The sequence below is a fragment of the Phodopus roborovskii genome, unplaced genomic scaffold, assembly GCF_943737965.1.
Source record: "Phodopus roborovskii unplaced genomic scaffold, PHOROB, whole genome shotgun sequence".
NCBI lineage: Eukaryota > Metazoa > Chordata > Mammalia > Rodentia > Cricetidae > Phodopus > Phodopus roborovskii.
Window position 1 is genome coordinate 18,121,540 of NW_026126418.1, and position 20,967 is coordinate 18,142,506.

General features: G+C 36.7%; 2 pseudogenes; one reads left to right on the plus strand and one right to left on the minus strand.

Moving 5' to 3' along the window:
• The first annotated feature begins 229 nt into the window (after positions 1 to 229).
• LOC127222295 (olfactory receptor 4C16-like) lies at positions 230 to 1,125 on the plus strand (annotated as a pseudogene).
• A 6,334-nt stretch (positions 1,126 to 7,459) lies between these two features.
• LOC127222294 (olfactory receptor 4C46-like) lies at positions 7,460 to 8,398 on the minus strand (annotated as a pseudogene).
• Positions 8,399 to 20,967: the final 12,569 nt, after the last annotated feature.

Genomic DNA, 20,967 nt, shown 5'->3' on the forward strand with positions numbered 1-20,967 from the left:
AGAGAGTGTTGTGGATAGAGTAGCAATTTCAACCGCTTTTGTGACACTAACACAGATCTTGAAATTTGATACAGAGAGTGGGAATGACTTTGTAATAATCCAAAATTAGATCATACATTTATGAGAAATAAATATTTTTTAAATAATCTACCATACCACTTAGTAAAATTAGTTTCTTTATCTTTTGCAGATGACACATTTCATACTCTTTCCTTCTCATTCATGAACCATGCAGCTGAATATCAATGTGACCAAATTCCTTCTCCTTGGACTGACACAGGACCCCAGGCAGAATTTAGTGTTTGTCATTTTCCTATTCTTTTATATGGGGACATTAGTGGGTAATTTGCTGATCATTGCTACTATCAAGACTAGCAAGACACTTGGGAGTCCCATGTAGTTTTTCCTGTTCTATTTATCCTTTTCTGACACCTGCTTCTCTACAACCATAGCTCCTAGAATGATTGTGGATTCCCTGATGAAAGAGGCCACTATCTCTTTCAGTTTGTGCATGATCCAAGCCTCTGCATTACATTTATTTGGTACCCTGGAGATCTTCATCCTTATCCTCATGGCTGTTGACCTCTATGTGGCCATTTTTAAGCCTCTTTACTACATGACCATTATGAGCCACCAAGTCTGTGGGATAATGGTGGCTATAGCCTGGATGGGATCTTGTGTGCATTCTTTAGTTTAGATATTTCTGGCCGTAAATTTACCCTTCTGTGGTCCTAATGAGATCAATCACTATTTCTGTAACTTGCAGCCACTGTTGAAACGTGCCTATTGAGACACATATGTGATCAACCTTCTCCTGATGTTCAGTAGTGGGACCCTTTGCACAGTGAGTTTCCTCATGCTCATGGTCTCATATGTTATCATTCTGTATTCCTTGAGAAACCACAGTGCTGAAGGGAGGAAAAAAGCTCTGTTCACTTGTGTTTCCCACATCATTGTAGTGGTCTTGTTTTTTGTGCCTTGCATATTTATGTACACACGTCCAGCAACTACCTTCCCCATGGACAAGATGATATCGATGTTTTATACAATTTGTATATCCTTTCTGAACCCTCTGATTTATACACTGAGGAATGCAGAGGTGAAAATGCCATGAGGAAGCTGTGAAGCAAAAAAATTCTCAAGTGATATAAAGGAAATCAAAAGTTGTCTTTATTCTAATAAAGAAAATTCTTAGCTTTCAGTTACATGCTTAGAATATCATGTCCTGGTTTCTTCTTGAGGATGGACAAAATTGATGCATACAGAAATGAATATCAAGTTATTCTTTTGGAAGAAAAGATGTGGCAAGGTGATGTGAGTATTTATCTCAGTCACATTATTAATTGTTGAGTCCTATTATGTCCATGTGCAGGTCAAATATCTTATATTCGGAGCACTGGAATGTTTACCTTCTCTCAAATTATTTTCTTTATTAAAGATATTTTCTGATTGTGATTATGTTTCCTCATTACATTTTCATTCATGTTCTTCAATTAAAGGAATTTAGTTTACTCACTAATTTATAGAAGTTTTATTTCAAGGTACAGTGCACATGTGTGTAATTTTTTGAGATTATGTATGTCTGTGTATGTCCACATGTGTGCACATACTCCTTATTTATATTTAATTAACTTTTTTATTGATTCCTGGTGGATTTTAAAGCATGCATCTCAATACCTCTCATTCTTCACACTGATTCTGCCCTCTGCCTTTTTAACTCTTCACCATTTAAACAAAAAACATAATATTTAAAAGATCAAAATTTTATGCCCAAAAATCCCCACAATTTTTTTTAAAAATCTTGGCATTGAAGCTATAGTATTGCCGAGTGAGTCAGTCACAAATTATACCCTTCTGTTAATTCATCTTCACTTGTAAGTGTTCATTGCAATGTGCCATTGGTCTGATTCTAGGTTTCTGCTACATTGTCAATAGTGGGCTCTCACTGGACCTCTTCTTGAACATCCTCTTGTTGACTTGTGTTCTAGTGATCCTGTAGCTTTGGGTCTGCAGGTCCAGCCTGTTCAAATCCTCCAGCAGTTCATAGATGAAGTGGGTGTTGGAGTGAGCTACCTTGTAGTCATTTTTCTGTGCCTGTGTCTTAGCTGGGTTGGTCAGCCTGCCAGCTTTTACTTATTGTCGCCACCTAGTGTAGCTCTCTAGCACTGTACACCTAGCTCACCCAGTGTGGCAGACAAGGAGCAGAGTTAGTTCTCCTGCTCTCACACCTCCTGTGCAGCTCACCTGTACTCACACCATCACAGCAAGCCTAGGTAAAGGGCAGGGCCTATTCTATGGATTACTGTAGTTGGTGAGGAGCAGAGACAGTTTTTCTCTTCTTATGTCCCTGAGGTTGTCTCTCCTCCTGTCATAGGTGGCAAGGGATGAGTGGTGTTATTTTATAACTGTATGAAGATGTGTCACTGTGATTGGTTGAATAAAGCGATGAGATGTTAATAGATAGGCAGGAAGAGGTTAGGCAGTCAGGGTCAGGGGTAAAAGAAAGGTCAGCTCTACTATGCTGTCCAGGCTAGGTGCAGGATCCACTGTCCTGAATGCTACAGCCAGTGTGTGGCAAGATCAGCTCTCCCACTCTCATGATCCTGGGACAAGCATTTCCTGCCTGCTGTAGGTATCGTTGATGAGGAACAAGGGGCAGGGGTATCTCTCCTTTCCCAAGGTGCTACACACCAAGGGGCTATCTCTCCCACTCTCGAATATTCAGTGCCTGCTTACTGGCACCTCTACCAAGAGGTAGCGTTCTACAGTGATGCCCTGGGGAGGAGCAGGGTCTGCTTTACAGAGTGGTGTAGTTGGTGATGGGAAGCATCAACTCTGTACAGCCCTATCCTCACTGCTTTTGGTTGTAACAGGAGCCACTGACATTGGCATAGGTCCCATGCTTACATTATCCCATGGGAGGAGGTGGGACTTAGGATACTGGCAGACTTTGGATGGGCTGGTCCACTGGGATGGGGTCCTGTTATGAGCAGTTTTCTTACAGCCAAGTCCCAGAGCCCCTTCAGTCCCAAAATAACACAGAGAGACTCTCTTAGTCATAAAGCTGTTGGCCAGTGGCTAGAGCTCCTTATTGGCTAACTGTGTCTTAAAAATTTACTCATTTCTATCAATCTAAGTGTTTCCATGTGGTCTTATCTTACTGGACCGAGAGTTCAGACCTCTTACTCCTCTTATTCCTACATTTTAGCTCCTCTCTACTGCATCTCCCAGAAGCCTCCTTGTCTCCTAGTCCCATCTTGCTTTCCAATTGGCCAACAGGGCTTTATTCATTAACCAATAAGAGAAACATATTTACAGAATGACAACTCCCATCAGGGTCCCATGTGTGCAGTCCCCAGCCCTCAGAAGGCTCTGATCAGTGCACTGGAAGATGGGCTCTTCTTGTGGGTGGAGTAGCACTAGGATTCTGGCAGACACTGGATAGGCTTGTCTGCCAGGACAAGTTATGAAGTAAGAAGTTTTAAGAATAAATTTATAACATATCATTGAATATTTGATGTAAATACCTATTTTATATGCTCAATGCCAGAAATAATGGGCAAGGGTTTTATGATGTAACATGTCTCATACATGGGAAAGATTAATAAAGCCTGAGATCGACAATGTTAGATTTTCCAAATCTTACTTTCGTAAGGTAATACTAACATGATTAAAATATATTTTTAAAACAGATGATTTTTTTAAAGTTTAAAAATATTTCATTCTATAATTATATCACATTTTTTTTTTCATTCAGCCTTCTGGTATAACATTTTCTCTCATACATTGTTTATTGTGGGTAATAGTTCTTGGAATAAAGAATACTCATGAGCTTGTGAGTCTGATTCCCAAGATTTTGCACATATGTCTGTAACACCCATATGCTATTTCATGTTGTTCACCAATATACATCCACAAACAGCAGGGAAGAGTTTTGCTTTCTACAAAGTCTTGCCAGTATTTGTTATTTATTACTGAAACACCATACATTCAGCTGACATTTAGTACATCATTATGACAATGAGCTGTAGTTTTCATGACTGTTGCTGCCAATGAATGCATTTTTATTTGGTTTGTACATAGGGATATGTCTTCTTTGGAAAACCATACATTCAAGTTGTTAGCATATTTACTTTTTATTTTTATAAATTGAAATCTGCAAGAAATTTGATTATATTTATATGCCATTTAATCAGGATAAAATGTTCATCTTCTCAAACACCTTTCTATCTTTTTCTTTACTTCTACCCTTCTTTCTTTCTTTCTTGTTGTTTGTTTGTTGTTGTTTTTTGGTTTTCAAGACAGGGTTTCTCTGTGTAACTTTGTAAATCAGATGATCCTTGAACTCACAGGTCTCCACCTATTTCTGCCTCCAGGCTTCTGGGATTAAAGGCATGTATGTACTACCACCATCCGGCAACACTTACATTTCTTTAAATGGTGATATTACAATCCTTTTAAAATTTCTATTACATATTGTATGGAGACAGAATAGTACTGGTCTTTGTATATTTGAAAATTTATTAATCAAGACTTGGTCTTACCAACTCTATCTGTGTTTATGTCTTCAAATCCTTTCCTTCTAAGAGAAAAAACAACCAAAAAAAAAAAAAAAAAAACTAAACAAGTTTGTATTGTACAGTAGTCATTCTATAAAACTGAAAATAGTTGAGCATTGAAAGCACTCTTATTTCATCATCCAATGCAGTGTGTAAAGGAAGAGTTTATCAAATATATATACCAATAACTACTCTATAGAACTTGTCTAATTTTCTATACTATGTTTGTAAATTTGGCATCCTTTTCTGGTTTCTAGCTATTTACAAGGGACCAGCACTCACATGAATACATATATTATATATACATATATAATATATGTATATATAAGTAATATATATATATACATTAATACATACAAACATATTCTAAAAAATATTTTTAAAGAGAAAGATAACAAATGGCAATGAGATATATGACACAGAGAAGACAAGATTGACAGATGGGTACTGGGTCATCACATGGTTTGAGTGTGCAAGACTGGACATTGGAATCTGATCTTAAAGGTGAAGATGGAGAGCAAAATTGATATTTCTAAATTCCACTTACATATACTCTAACAGGCATATATGCAAATTCTCCAACTTCCATGTGTTTGGAAACCAAGAATTAATATTTTTACCTTTCTGTGGGCAAATGTAATTTATGGTTACTCCTTTAAGATCTCTTAGTGGACAATAACTACTACCATACATTTATAAAATGAAGTCTTCTTCCTTAAACACCACAGCCAGTCAATTGTGTAGTAGAATATAATTTACTCTTCTTCCAAAGCCTCTAGACTAAGACCAGACATCAGGTGAGACCATCTATTTTCTCCCCCACACAACAGATAACTTTCCTCAATGCATTCTTTCTATTAGTACTTTCTTAAAATGGCCTTCTCATTTTTTCCACATTCATGACTACCATAATTGTCATCATAGAACTTTCATTTAGTAACTGATGGAAATAGATGTAGATGTAGAGATCTATGGCAAGCAGTGAGCTGAGCACAGGGAATCTAGTTGAAGAGATGGAGGAGGGATTGTATGAGAAATCATAATGGGGAAACCTACAGAGACAGCTTACCTGAGCAAGTGGGAGGTCACTGACTCTAGTCCAATAGGTAGGGAGCCTTCATAGGCTCTCTGCATGTGGGTGACTGCTGAGTAGATTTCTATGTTTGTGAGGCCCCTAGTCATGGTACCAGGATCTGTCCCTGCACATAAGCTTGCTCTTTTGAACCCCTTTTCTATGTTGGTGTGGCTTGATCAACCTTGATGCAGAAGGGAGGAGCTTGGTTACATCTCAACTTGATATGCCAGATTGTGTTGACTCCTTTGGAGGCCTTACCATTTCTGAGGTGTATATGGGGAGCAGAAAGGTGAAAGAGGGAATGGGAAGAGAAGAGGTAGGGGAAACTGTGGTTGATATGGAAAATAAATTTTAAAACATGAATAAATACATTTACATTTCTGATTTATAGAATTCTCAAATAGAGATAAGGAACTTGCTAATCAGAGAGGGATAAAAAGAGTGAAACCCCAAGTTCTGGATTATAATACTGAATGGGTTTAAAATAATACAATAAAAGAGATGCGTATTTGAATGTGTTAATAAACATGTCTCCATATGCAACATAACTATCTTTCCATTGTAACTTGCAGTCTCTGGTCAGAAAGATTTATCCTACGTTGTCTGGGGAAACTATCATGGCCATCTGTGAGAGCATGCTAATGCAAGACAAGACATTGCATATTCTCCATACTCCCAACATCTGAATTAGATTCTAGTCCAATGTAGATTTATATCTACTTCAAATTGTGACCTGTGAGTTGCTATACTACATTACAAAGGTCTGTATGATTAGATGAATTTATTCAGAAACTGTAGCTGAGTTTTTTGTCCCAGCCTGGTCCCCAGTAAGAGAAACATACATACAGAAGGACACCCCCATCAAGAAACATGTGTGGTCATAGAGAAAAACACTACTAGTTGTATCAGATTAACTTTATTGATTCACACAAGGTAGGTTAATAAACATGGAAAAGTGCTGCATCTCAGGCATTTATGGGTGGCTCTGTCAAATTATGTGTCAGGAGCGTGACCAAGAGTGTGTTCACAGTGAATATAAGCAATTTATACATGTGAATATTAAAAATCAATTAAAGAAATAGAAGCAAATGAGTGCTGGGAAGGAAAAGTTTGACAAAGGAGAAGAAAGGGCAAAATGAAACAATTATAATTTACTTTCTTTAAAAAAAATCTATAGTTGAGCAAGATGGCTCAGTATGAAAAGTTGCTTGCTCAGCAGGCCTGGTAAATTGTATTTGTTCTTTGGAAGTTTTGATAAAAATCTATGAGCATTTATGAATGAGATGACTGATGCCCTGGATAGTTTTCTAATCATTATTTTCTTCAGTCAGCACCTACCATGGGAAAAGAAAGTCACTGCATGAAAAAAAATATCTATGTTAAGTTACTAATGAAATTATGAAATAACAAAGGATCACTACTCAAGACTTTACTTCCAAAAGCATTATTTGTGCAGTTACATAATGAACAGCATTGAAAGGAGAAACCACAATTTTATGACCTGAAAAAGTCTATAAAGTTAGCTCATCAGTTCAGAGTTTTTCTAGAGGAGAGCAAATATAGAAAATTGGTACTTGACATTAGTCAGAGCCAAGGAATATGTGTGGGTATGTATGAGCTTTTTATGTTGAGTGTTGGTGTGACAATTAACCAATCTGAGTTGGGTCTTTCCCATTTGTAGCACATGTTTTTGCTTCCCTCACTGCAACACACTTTTAGCAGTTACTTGATTCTTTAATGTGTAAGTGTGTCTTCCATATTGATATCATCCAAACTATCTATTGCGCTCTTTCTCCAGTTCATCACAAGTTGCATGTTTGTCAGTTTATTTGCCCTCTGACTGAATTTTTCTACTAAACAATCTCTTAATGGCATTTTTCATCTGACTATTTCTCAAGGTATAGATCAATGGATTAAGCATGGGAGTTATCACAGTATAAAAAATAGCAACTGCTTTGTCAAAAGGTAATGTACCTGCAGGTCTCAGGTACACAAATATGCAGGGTACAAAAAATAAGACAACCACTATTATGTGAGAAACACAGGTAGAGAGGGCTTTGTGCCTTCCTTCTGCACTATGGGTCCTTAGGGAGCACAGGATGATCACGTAGGAGATGAGCAGAAGGAGGAAGTTTAACAAACAGATGAAGCCACTGTTGGCAGCAACAAAGAGCCCTAAGATGTGTGTATCAACACATGCTAGATCGAGCAACGGGTTCAGATCACACATAAAGTGATCAATGACATTAGGGCCACAGAAAGGTAGTCTAATAATGAAAAGAATTTGTATACCTCCATGAAGAAAGCCTCCAACCCATGACACCCCTACAAGTAAATTACAGAGTCGTCTGTTCATGATGGTTGCATAGTGCAGTGGTTTACAGATGGCTACATAGCGGTCATAGGCCATGACAGTAAGCAAGATCACCTCAGCACCTCCAATGAAATGTTCTGCAAAGACTTGGGTCATGCATCCATTGAATTGAATGGACTTCCTTTCATGGAGTGAATCAACAATCAGCTTAGGAGTATTAACAGAGGAATAGCAGGCATCAATGAAAGAGAGATAGGTCAGAAAATAGTACATAGGGGAACCCAACAGTTGGCTGTTTGTAATGGTGATCAGAATGAGCAAGTTTCCTACCACAGAGACTATGTAGATGACCAAAAACACAGCAAATACGATTTTCTGCATGTGCGGGTTCTGTGTGAGTCCCAGGAGAACAAACTCAGTCACATTGTTCCTGTATTCCATCTAGTTCATGAGACAGTTAATCATATTTCCTAGGGAAAAAATGATAAAATTCATGCTTATGTAACTTTTATATTCTAATAATTTTGTGTTTAGCTTCTGTTATTAAATGAAATATAATCAATTTTTCTTTTAATACTGCAGAAAGAATAGTTCTATGTACTCATGACTACTTAAGGCCATAGAATTGTCCTTTCAGAGATGATACCTGGAAAATTATGGATATGTACAATGTATGCTATGCAATCACAAGTATGCTGACTCATAAGTATGTATGACTCACAGTATAGAAGTAGTTCAGTTTAATCTCCCAGAGGAAGTAAAATTCACAACAGATAGTGGGGTATATAGTACCTCAGTTCAGTAACCATTAAAGTAAAGGTAAATTTTCTATAGTTTATTCATAGGAAATGGACAGCCAGAAAAGTTAATTTATATTTAAGTGGGAAAGTATTAGTGAGCTTGAGTATAAAACAACCTCAGATGGACCAATATCCCAAACTGAGCCTTGACCTTGGCTGCCATGCACTGGCACTCAATAGTTAGTAGTAGCTATGGAAGCTAATAGCAGTAGAAACAGGATAAGGAGTCACATTAATATAATATTAATAGTAGCATTTTTAAAATTACTTGTGAAAATACAGATGATTTTAACTAAGTCCACATCCCATATGCAATATGTAATTACTTATGTAATAAAATGCAACAAAACAACAGAAACTGATGTAAAAATGTTACTAAACATAGGATATCAAGTAAGGGTTCTTTAAACACTTGGTGGTTCAGTTCTTCATTTACACTAAGCAGATGGTTGTCCTCATTTTTCTACAAATTTGCATATTTCTTTCTATGTAACATGAGAACAAAGAAATTATGCTCCTGCCTCAGATTAGCAGAAAATTTGACAATGTTAATTAGACTACTTTTCTTCTTCTAGTTATTTTTACCTTCAAATTTTATATTATACACTACAAATTATTGAATTATATAACCATATTATCTGGTTAAACAAGTGTTGATCAACAAATTATATTAAATAGGATCTGTTACTAGGATAACATTTCAGAAATGATCTCATTGATGCAGACTTATAAAGAGGCCAGACAAAAGGCTTATACATGTTTTTGAAATTTCACTCAATCAGATAATGTGTGTTGCTGTATTTTTGGAAGGACTCTTTCATTTTAGTCCATCCTTATGTTACTATTACTGTATATCCTTATATAGTAGAGGTTGCAAAACCCTTGTGTGCACTGTGGAAATGTTTTCAACAGTGATGAAGTACATCAGTTCAAGAATTGTAGGAAACAAATAGGAGTTCTTATTCTTCCTGTTATCACTCAACTTGTTTGTGATCATTTCCTTGCCCTCCACTTACCTGTTTCATCACCATTCTATAAAAGAGAACAAGAACAGTATTGCACAATTTACTATGAGAAAAGCCCAAAATGGGAAAGCATGCATCATGTATCTGGGAACAACTACAAGACTACAATTTATTTTTAAAGCACGAATACAGCAGGCAGCAATATGGAGAAATGTTTAATATTCCAGTAACTTAGAAGGAATCCTTTTTAATGCTTTAAAAAAAGCTACAGAGATGTAATATTCACAACACACAATCCCAAAATTAATTATGTGTTCATACTTGGAATATTTACTTATATTTACTTATATTTACTTATATTTGCTTATATTTACTCCCTCAATATTCCTATTTAGGATTTTTGATGTGTGGTCAAGCTAAACTGTGCTCAACTTCATGATTAGCTGCAGCTGCTAAGTGAGGCAACCCAGAGTAAAACAAAGACAGGTGGATCTAATATACCTATTCATATTTCGGTCTCAAATTGTCTGACATGAAATAAATGTAGAAAATGTTTCAAAAGTATCATAAAAAGTTGGGGTGAGGATGAAATAATCTGTCTTTCATTGACAAACTTAAAAAAAATATTCTTCAGTGTATAAAAAGTTGCAGCATCAACTAATTATCAGCAGTGTTGAAGGACATACCTCAACAGATGAAGCTCTCAATGTTTGCTCCTCAGTGTTCAGAAGAGACGTGGGAGGATGGACTTTCAGTGTGAAATCCAGTGCCTTTGCAGATATCCAAACAACATGTAACAAATAGTGTCTCCATTGAAAAATCCTTCTCTATTTCCAAAAACAAACATGTTTCACTGACAACATAGGGCTTTGATCTAGAATAGGTTCTTTTAATACACTATGTATAGATGATCTTGGATTTCTGTTTCTGGTCCTTAATTTTGAAAGTTGGAGGCTGCCACGGTTGCAGAAGAGCCTTCATAGGACTCGCTCTATTCATGGTGAATCTTGCAGTGGATATGTGATGTGCAATGATACACCATTTGTATCCTGCATTCCAAGGGTATTTAAAAAAGGTCCCATGAATTTCAGTGATCTTGTTATTGTACTTCTCTCCCAGGAATTAATTATCTCTTTTGATGGAAAGACTCTTAGAATCTGGTGTTTGGGCCATTATACATGACTTACCCACTTTTCAATAGAATTCTCCAAGCTTAGAAAGACAGCATGTAGTAGACACTTTCTCTAACAGTGTCTAGTTAAGAATCCTGAATGTCATGTAAGAAACAGTGTCTTTGTTTTAGCTTGAACAATAGGAATACAACTTTTCTTATGATAAATAAAACATGGGGTATACTGGGATTCTTATCAGTGTAACACTATTTCTGTAAAGCTGCTTAATATCTAATCCAATCAAGGCAAAAACTGACAGTTATTTTTAAAATAACTTCAAAATCTTTTTGTCCCAATTTCTGAGTGATTTTGATCTTTGTAGGATTTTACAATTCTCCCTATTTTACTCATTTCCATGTTCTACTTATCAGCAAGGCTAGTTTGTGTAGCTGCTAACAAAAGCAACCACAAAGTGTGGGTTTCAAAGTTATCCCTTTGTTATATTGGTTATTCAACATTTCATTGTACATTAACCTGATTAGTTTTAAATTACTGTAATTATAATTTTTAAATTTATGATCTAATGATATATGGCCCTGTACTATGGAGCAGAGCATTAGCTGATCACCTGATCTGCCTACTCTGCTTATCAATTGCAGGGTCTGCTTCCTGCTATTTTTCATTAATACAATTAGGTCTTTGACATTTTAATACATCTATATGAAACATTTTTGTTACTCTTGTATCTTGGTTGTGAGTGTGTATCTTGTTACTGGTTGAGTCTTCTCTCCAGCTCCATTATGAATACTTTCACTGACACCCTCATTCATTTGTTCCATAAACCACCATGTTAAACCCAACCTTCCTACTAATCTCATTCCTAAATTTATCTCCTTTATTTCTTCTTCTTCCTCCTCCTACTCCTCTTCCTCCTTCACCTTCCTGTTTATCTTCTTCTCCTTCCTTCTTCTATTCTTCCTCTTCCTCATCTTCCTACCCATTGAGTTTAACCAGGGTCATCTGAGTGACCATGGGAATAGAAATGTTCACTGGAGTCTGGTAACATTTTCACACTCAGCATTCATCAGTATTTAACACATCACCAGGTAGGTTGGGAACATATGAACCTCTTACCACACCATGACTGACATGACATGGCGTGTCTTGTTCAGACCTAGTGCAGAAACTCACAGACATTCTGAGTTTATAAATGCAGTAGATATGCCAAAACCCTAAATAATACTTCACAGCCATTCTCCCTGCCCTATGACTCTTACAATCTTTAGACTTCCATTTTTAATAGTGCTAACTATGTCTAAAGCATTGTATAAATATACTGCATAGGAATGGGCTCTCAATCATCACTGATCTCTGTGCCTTCAGTAGTCATGACTCTAAATTCATCACTATTCAGTGAAAAAAGGAACCTTTTCTTATTTTGACTGAAAATAACATTAGTTTATGTCTATACACATAGAAATGTAGAATTGCTTTTATTCTCCTTAAATTTAGAAACAATGGTAAGTTTTTTTTATTTCCTCCATGGCTATGACTTCCCTGGCTATGTTTTTCCCCCACTCAGGTTCACAGTAGGCATGAATTCTTTCTTTGTTGTAGGATTCAATAATAACAAGAATTCAGTTGGTTACCCCTACAGTACACATGCTACTAATGTGTAGAAGCAAGCATACCTATCAAGGTAAATAGCTGGGTGAAAGTACACATTTCTCCTTCCCATCTTAGATACCTGTCAGGATTATGTACTCCAGGCAGGAAGGAGGGAGCTTCCAGTTTAGTCCCAGCTTATTTCTCTATATCCTACAACAAAGGTGTTTGCTATCTTCGGCAATTAGGTCTAACCAGGTGGTTCTGGTGGGCTTCCAAGAACAATTGAAATAGGCTCTGTTGTTTTGGGGTTTCTAGAGTCTTCCTGATCAATAATGTATAGGGAAATATCTCACACCTGGCACTGAAATCATCATTTGATGACTCGTGATTTCTGTAATTGGCACTATCCACCTATGCATTCTTCCTCCATTGAAACTTACTTTAAAAATTATTTTAGCTGGTTTAAAAATTATTTAGCCTTTGGCACAAACTGGTAGGATTTATTGAGGTAGACAGAGCCAGAAGTATCACAAATTTGAGGTCAGCCCGAGGCATACATTTAAAAAAATTAATTAGTTTCTAGAGTAGTATATTTCCATATGTCTTTTTATTACATCTCAGTTTAAGCTAACACTCAATCTCTGACTATCACCTCTTTTCCTATATCTTCCCAATTCAAAACTTATCACAGGAGAATTTTTCAAATTCTGTTCTCATTCTGCATCATTTCTACTATCTTCCCTTGTTTACCCACTTCCCATGCCCTGTGACTCTTTTGGTAAAATTCTTGTTTTTCATTATAAACATTCCACATTAAACACAAAATTAAGACACAGCTGTAACAACTATAATCTTATATTTTTGGTTGTAAGCCTAGCCTTTGATGGCTTAACTATCTCTCCAAACCCAGATATAATCTTCATGTAAAATAGAATATTTGGCTTTTTCTTTCAGATCCTGGATTATGTTAGTTCATATATATATTTCCAATTCCAGACTTTTTATTGTAAATTTCATAACTTGATTTTTTCTTTAGTAATGGATAAAATTCTCTTGTGTATATCTACTTCATTTTACTTACTCATTGGCTGATGTGCACCTATGCTAATTCTATCTTCTAGTTTTTGTAATGAGAGCCCCCAAAACATGAATGCATATGTATGTCTACCATAGAGTATAATTCCTTTGAGCTTATGCTGTGGAGTAGCATATCATGCACATTGCACATATAGAACATCTATCTGTTTATAGCTTTCTAGGAAGCTAATTTTAGTAGTGGCTGCTTATGTTTACACCTCCCCTATGGAAACAATAAGTACATAAAACCTCCCTGTTTCTCACTAACATTTATTATCATTTATTTTCTTGATAATGGCCATTCTAATTAGGGTGAGATGAAATCTGAAAATAGAATTTTACATTTTTTGATGCCTATTGGGTTTGCACATTAAAAGAGAGGATGTTTATTATTTGTAGTTATTTTCTTGAGAGATTTTTGTTAATTTCATAGATTATTTTTGGAATTTATATTTAACATTCGAATTTATTCTGTGAGCAAGCTGTACCACTACCAATGCCACCCACTGAACTCTGGTCTCATAACAACCATTCCACTACCCATTCCTGCCTACCCCATCACCCTTCCCTGGGCAAAATATACCCCCTAATATCAGCAGTCTTTATAGGTGCAAGCAACACTTATACCACTTGGAAAAAGCAGTGAGTGACTAGTCTTCAAGCTAAAATGCCACAACCCTGGGCCCTAAGACCCAAGGCACATCCTTTGTCCCTCCCCCTCATACCTTATCCCCAGCAAGGCAGCTGAGCACTCAAATGGCTAACCACACCAAGTCCTGCATTCTCCCTATCATAGTTCTTCTGGCAAGATCAGCAGACCCTATAGACACAGCCATCACTTACACCAGTTGGAAGAAGAGATGGGTAATTGCCAGTGTAGGAGTATATTCAATACCATAAACATCAATATATCGGCATCAAAACCCACTGGTCCTTCAACAGCAAAACCTGAATATCCCAACACAGATTAAACAGAAGAAAAATTACCTTAAAATAACTTTATGAAGATTATGTAGACCCTTTAAGATGAAATGAAAATTTCCCTTGAAGGGATTGAGTAGTAGGCAAATAAAAATTGGAAGACATAATTAGATTATCCCTTAAAGAAAATAGTGAATTATCTACCTTAAGACCCAGCAATACCACTCTTAGGCATAAATCCAAAGGATGATAAAAAAGAAAGTTAGAAATATATCACACTAGCAACTTAATAGCATACCCGAAAGTCCTAGGAAAAAAGAAGCAAACTCAGCCAGGAGGAATAAATGGCAGGAAATAATCAACTCAGGTTGAAATCAATAAATTAGAAACGAGAATAATACAAAGAATAAATGAAACAAAGAGCTGGTTATTTGAGAAAATCTACAAGATAGACAAACCCTTACCCAAATTAGCCAAAAGGAAGAAGGAGAATACTCAGATTGTCAATACAGATATCAAAAGGGGTACATAGTAACAGACACTGAAGAAATTCAGAAAATCATTACATCATAATTCAATAATGTGTATTTCATAAAATTGGAAAATCTAAAAGAAATGGACAATTTTCTGGATAGATACCACATACCAAAATTAAATCAAGACCAGATAAATATTTTAAAAATACCTATATACCCCAATGAAATAGAAGCAGTCATTAAAAGTCTCCCCCCCCACCCGCGCAAAAAAAAAAAAAAAAAAAAAAAAAAAAAACCCACAGGATCACATGGTTTCAATGCAGAGATCAAACCAATATTCCTCAAATTTTCACAGAACAAAACAGAATTTTATGAGGCTACAGTTACCCTGATACCCAAAGCACACACAACATGTAACAAAAAAAAAAAAAAAACAAAAAACAACAACAACAAAACAAAAAAATTACACACCAATCTCACTAATGAATGTTGATTCAAAAATATTTAATAAATATAGGCAAACTAAATCTAAGAACAAACATGCACACCACACACACACACACACACACACACACACACACAAATCATCAATCATGATCAAGTAGGCTTCATTCCAAATGGTTCAACATACAAAACTCTGTCAAACTGACCTGAACAAGGAGGAGCAAATGAGCCCCCAGACTGATAGCAGGGAATCCAGCATGGGACTGACTCAGGCCCCCCTGAATATGGGTATCAGCTAGAAGGACTGAGACGTCTAAGGGACATCAGACAGTGGAACCAGGATGTATTCCTAGTGCACAAAAGGACCTTGTGGACACATTCTCCATGGAGGGATACTGCCATAACCTAGAGACAGGAGGGTAGTCCTAGTCCCTACTTCAAATGATTTTACAGATATACATGACAAAAACTGGATGGTATTGCCCTACATGTGGAATTGGGGTGAGGGATGGGAGGGGAGGTGGTCAGGGTGCATGTGAGGGGGCAGAGAGGATAAGATGGAGAAGAGGCAGGGAGGAATAGAGGGAGAGGGAACTGAGATCAACATGTAAAATAAAAAATAAATAAATAGGCCTATCTCTGCAGGTCCACTCTGAGTTCCTGCCTGCAAGATCCTTGACCCCCAAATCAGGGCCTGTGCTAAAGAAAGAGGCCCCAGCTGGAGAGTCCAAGTTTCCAGTGACATACGACTATCCTTCAAAACCTTTCCAAGTTTAAGCTCAGCCTTTGGCCTCTTCTGCCAGCCATTGGCTAGAGCCATCTTCAACTGGATCCTCATCCCTGACCCCATCCCTGGGTCCCTATTTGCAGAGAGACCTCCTATAGAGCTTAGAACACCCAGAGCTACAGATATTGAATCTCTGACCCATATAAGCCCATCGGGGAATTACCATAGAGAGAAAGGAAGACCCCACAAACACCTACTGGAAGAAGCTATGGGAAGAAGGTAATACAAGAAACACCTAACAACAGAAAGACAAGCATGACACCACCAAAATCTAGGAAATCTACACCAACTAGAATGGAACACAACAACAAAGCAGAGGAAGCAGAAGGGTACGACTTAAAAATTACCATCATAAAAATGATAGAGGCCCTCAGAGAAGATGTGAGAAAATCCCTTAAAGAAATGGAGGCAAAAACAAAAAAAGTGGAAGAAATGAACAAATTCCTTATGGAAAGTACAGAAAGTCAAGAAACAACAATTAACCAGGTGAAGGAAATGGTTCAAGACTTGAAAACTGAAATAAAGAAAATAAAGGCAACACAAACCAAAGGAATGCTGGAAATAGAAAAACTGGGCAAAAAATCGGGAACTACAGACACAAGCATAACCAACAGAATTCAAGAGATGGAAGAGAGAATCTCAGGCACAGAAGATAAACTAGAAGAAATAGATTCATCGACCAAAGAAAATCATAAATCCAACAAATCCTTAACACAAAATATCCAGGAAATGTGGGATACCATGAAAATGCCAAACCTAAGAATAATAGGCATAGAGGAAGGTGAGGAAGCCCAGCTCAAAGGTGCCAAAAATATATTCAATAAAATCATCAAGGAAAACTTTCCAAATCTGAAGGACATGCCCATGAAAATACAGGAAGCATACCGAACCCCAAATAGGCTGCACCAAAGAAAAAAAGACTCCTCAACATATAATAATCAAAACACCTAGCATACAGAATAAAGAAAGAATATTAAGGGCAGCGAAGGAAAAAGAACAGGTAACATATAAAGGCAGACCTATCAAAATTACACCTGACTTCTCCATGGAAACCCTCAAGGCCAGAAGGTCCTGGATAGATGTTCTAAAAGTATTAAGAGAACACGGATGCCAGCCTAGGTTACTATATCCAGCAAAACTCTCAAACACTCTCAATGGAGAAAACAAGATATTTAATGACAAAACCAGATTTTTCCAATACATCTCTACAAATACAGCCCTACAGAAAGTATTGGAAGGAAAACTCCAACCCAAGGAAGGTAACTACACCCACAAAAATGTAGGCAACAGATAATCCAACAACACCAGGACAAGTTACTGGGGAAAAGGATTTCTAATTTTAGTTTCCACAGAAAATGAAAAGCTGTAGATTCATTCCAGACTAATGTGCTTTGATCAACCCAGAGCGCCTGAAACAATGTACCAGGTGATTGTACATTCAAAACAGCTGGACCAATCATCTTTAGAGACTACAGCCAGGATTTCTGCATCTTCTTCGAATCCCCCATGACAGTGCCCCTTACTAGCCGGAAGTAGTTTGGAAAGAACGACACCCAAATTCTCAAATATTGTGTATAAATGTTTGTTTTCTTTTAAATGGACTTGGTTATATTAAATAAATATATAAAAATAAATAAATAACTAAATAAATAAATAAATAATAAAGGGAAAAAAATAATAGACTTTGGGAGCCCAGCCCACATAGAGGGATACTTTCTCAGCCTAGACAGATGGGGGAAAGCTTAGTTTCTGCTGCCAATGATATGACAGACTGTGAAGACTCCCCAAGGAAGGACTCACCAGTCCTGGGGAGCAAAAAAGGAATGGGCTGGAGTTTGTTGGGGGTAAAAGGTGAAGATAGGAGAGTGAAGGAACTGGGATTGACATGTAAAATAACCTTGTTTCAAATTTAAATAAAAAAGGAATTTTTTTAAAAAAATCTAAAAATAACAAAAAAAAAACCATAAAAACCAAAATTCTGTAAATATAATTGTCAATGTAATCCACCATGTAAATAAACCAAAATAAGAAAAACTATATTATCATCTCATTGGATATTGAAAAACATTTCATAAAATCCAACACTCCTTCCTGATAGAGTTTCTTGAGAGAACACAGATACAAGGGACATATCTAAACATAATAAAAGCAATATGCAGAAAGTAAAGAGCAACATAAATTTGAATGTAGAGAAAGACAAAGCAATTCAACTGAAATCAGGAACAAGACTAGGCTGTCCACACTCCATATTCATTCAGTATAGTACTCAAAATTCTAGCTAGAGCAATAAGACAAAAAAAAAACTTAATATAAAGTATACTATTTCTTGGAGTATCTTTAACCAAAAAATTTAAAGATATTTATTACAAGAATTTTAAGGTTTTGAGGAAAGTATTTGAAGAAAATACCAGAAAATAGAAAGATCTCCCATGTTCATGGATAGGTAGGATTACCACAGTAAAAATGGCAATATACAGATTTAACTCAACCACCAACAAAAATCCCAAATCAATTCTTCACACACTTAAAAGGAATAATAGTCAACTGGCTTGATCCATGTGGTTACCATTGCAGTTTGACAAAATTCCAGTGTTTCAACATTGTAGAATATATTCCTCCAGCACCATTTTACTTTCATTTTTAATGATTCTCAATACCAATGCCTTTGCTTTGGGGAAATTGTGTGGGGTTTGGTAAAAGGATAAACATGTGTACAATGGTAGCCTCTCTAAACAAAGTAATTCTTCGAGAAAACAAAATCACTACCACCATGTAACAAGGAATTCCATTGTGCTCTCCTAATTATACCAAGAACAATAATATTAGCTATTTACTAGACACACCTGATCCCAAGGATGAAAAACCTGCAATTTAGAACCAAGCCTGAGGCTATTAAAGGCAAGAGCTCAGTTAGTAAATAAAGAGAAATCAGAAAGGTACAGTATAATGAGAAAAGTTTAAGAACTCAGGACCTTCCATTTTAGGAGTGTTATGAGGGGAATAGGACCATATAGTAAGATTAAGAAACTGTAATATTGTGTTGGCTTCTGAAAAGTCCTTTCCCAAGGTCAGGCATTTGTATAAGGGTCTCCATTCTCTTGTGACCTGAAGAAAATTTCCTGCTTGATAACGAAATCATTCTTCTTAGGACTAGCAAGAGGAAATTGTGAACTTCCATTAACATATGACTGGTGTATATTGCCAAGGTCAATGCTAGATTCCACAAGGACTGATCTCAAGCCATACCCCAGCTCATATGCTCCTTGTCTTTCATTTAATCCTGTGTGCAACCATATAATATAAATGGTGTAATATTTTCTCACATTAAAATGCTGCTGGCAGCTAACTTGATTCACCCTCAGATCTTCTTTCCCCCACCCACCACCAACACCTTGCTGACACACACATCTTCTTTGGGACCTGAACCCCCACAAAAACAAGTCTCTGATATTCAGTTTCCTTTGGGGGGGGGGAACCAGTTGATTTACAGACAGGTAGATTAGTGGAATTAAATTGAAGACTCTGGTATAAATTCACATGTGTTTATATATAATTTATGACTTATTAAAGCTTGCCTGAGGATTCAGAAAGCAATGTCAACCTCAAGGTACAGGGATCAGGCAATGATGATACACCTTTAAGCCCTGAAGCTAGGAGGTGGTAGTGTCACTTTTAATCCTAGGACTCAGATTTAAGAGGCAAACAGTTCTCTGTGAGTCCAAAGCCATCCAAATCTAGACAAGATTGATCAAGTCCTAAATAGAAAGAGCTCACACAAAGATGATCTTAGCACCTGGAATTACATGACTTTACTCCCAGCACAAGAAGAATATAAAAGATAGGAGCAGGGTCTTCAGTAGTCAAAATCATTGATTCATTCTCCAGCCACATTGAAAATAGGAAAATATTGAAGTCTCAGGATTCTCCAGGCACTCTGAGGAGAGGCAGCAGTCTGAGGTTTGGTGGAGCCAGAATCACTTATCTGTTTAAGGCAAAGTAAGAGCTAGTGCTTTGCCATTTTGCTTTTCTGGTCTTCAGCTTGACATCTGAATCCCAATTTTCTTTGCTATATCCACACACTTAGCAATACCAGATTTTTGATCAAAAAGCCAAAATTATACAATGGAAAAAAAGAAAGCATCATCAACAAATGGTGCAGGCCTAACTGGAGGTCAGCATGTAGAAGAATGCAAATAGATCCATATGTATCACCCTGTACAAAACTCAAGTCCAAGTGGATAAACAGAACTTAACATATATTTAGTTACACTGAGCCTAATAGAAAATAAAGTAGGAACTAATCTTGAATTCTAGAACATTACTTCTTAAATATAACAGCAATAGCAAAGACACTGAAATCAAAAATTATTAAGTGGTACCTCCTGAAACCGAGAAGCTTCTGTAAGACTAAGCACACTGTCAAAAAGACAAAATGAGAACCTGTGGAATGAAAACGGATCTTCACCAACTCTACATCTGATAGAGGGTTGATCTCTAAAATATATAAAGAACACACACACACACAAAAAAAAAAAAACCTAGACAACATAATACCAAATAATCCAATTTAAAAATGGGATACAGATTTAAACAGAATTCTCAACAGAAAAATCTCAAATGGCTATAATACACTTAAATTATTGTTCAACATCTTTAGTCATTAGGGAATTGCAAATCAAAATGACTCTGAGATAGCATCTTACACCTGCCCAAATGGGTAACACCAAAAACACTGATGGCAGAATATGTTAGAGAGGAAGTAGAGTAAGGGGAGCACCCTACCACTGCTGTGGGAGAGAAAACTGGTGTAGCCACTTTGGAAATCAAAA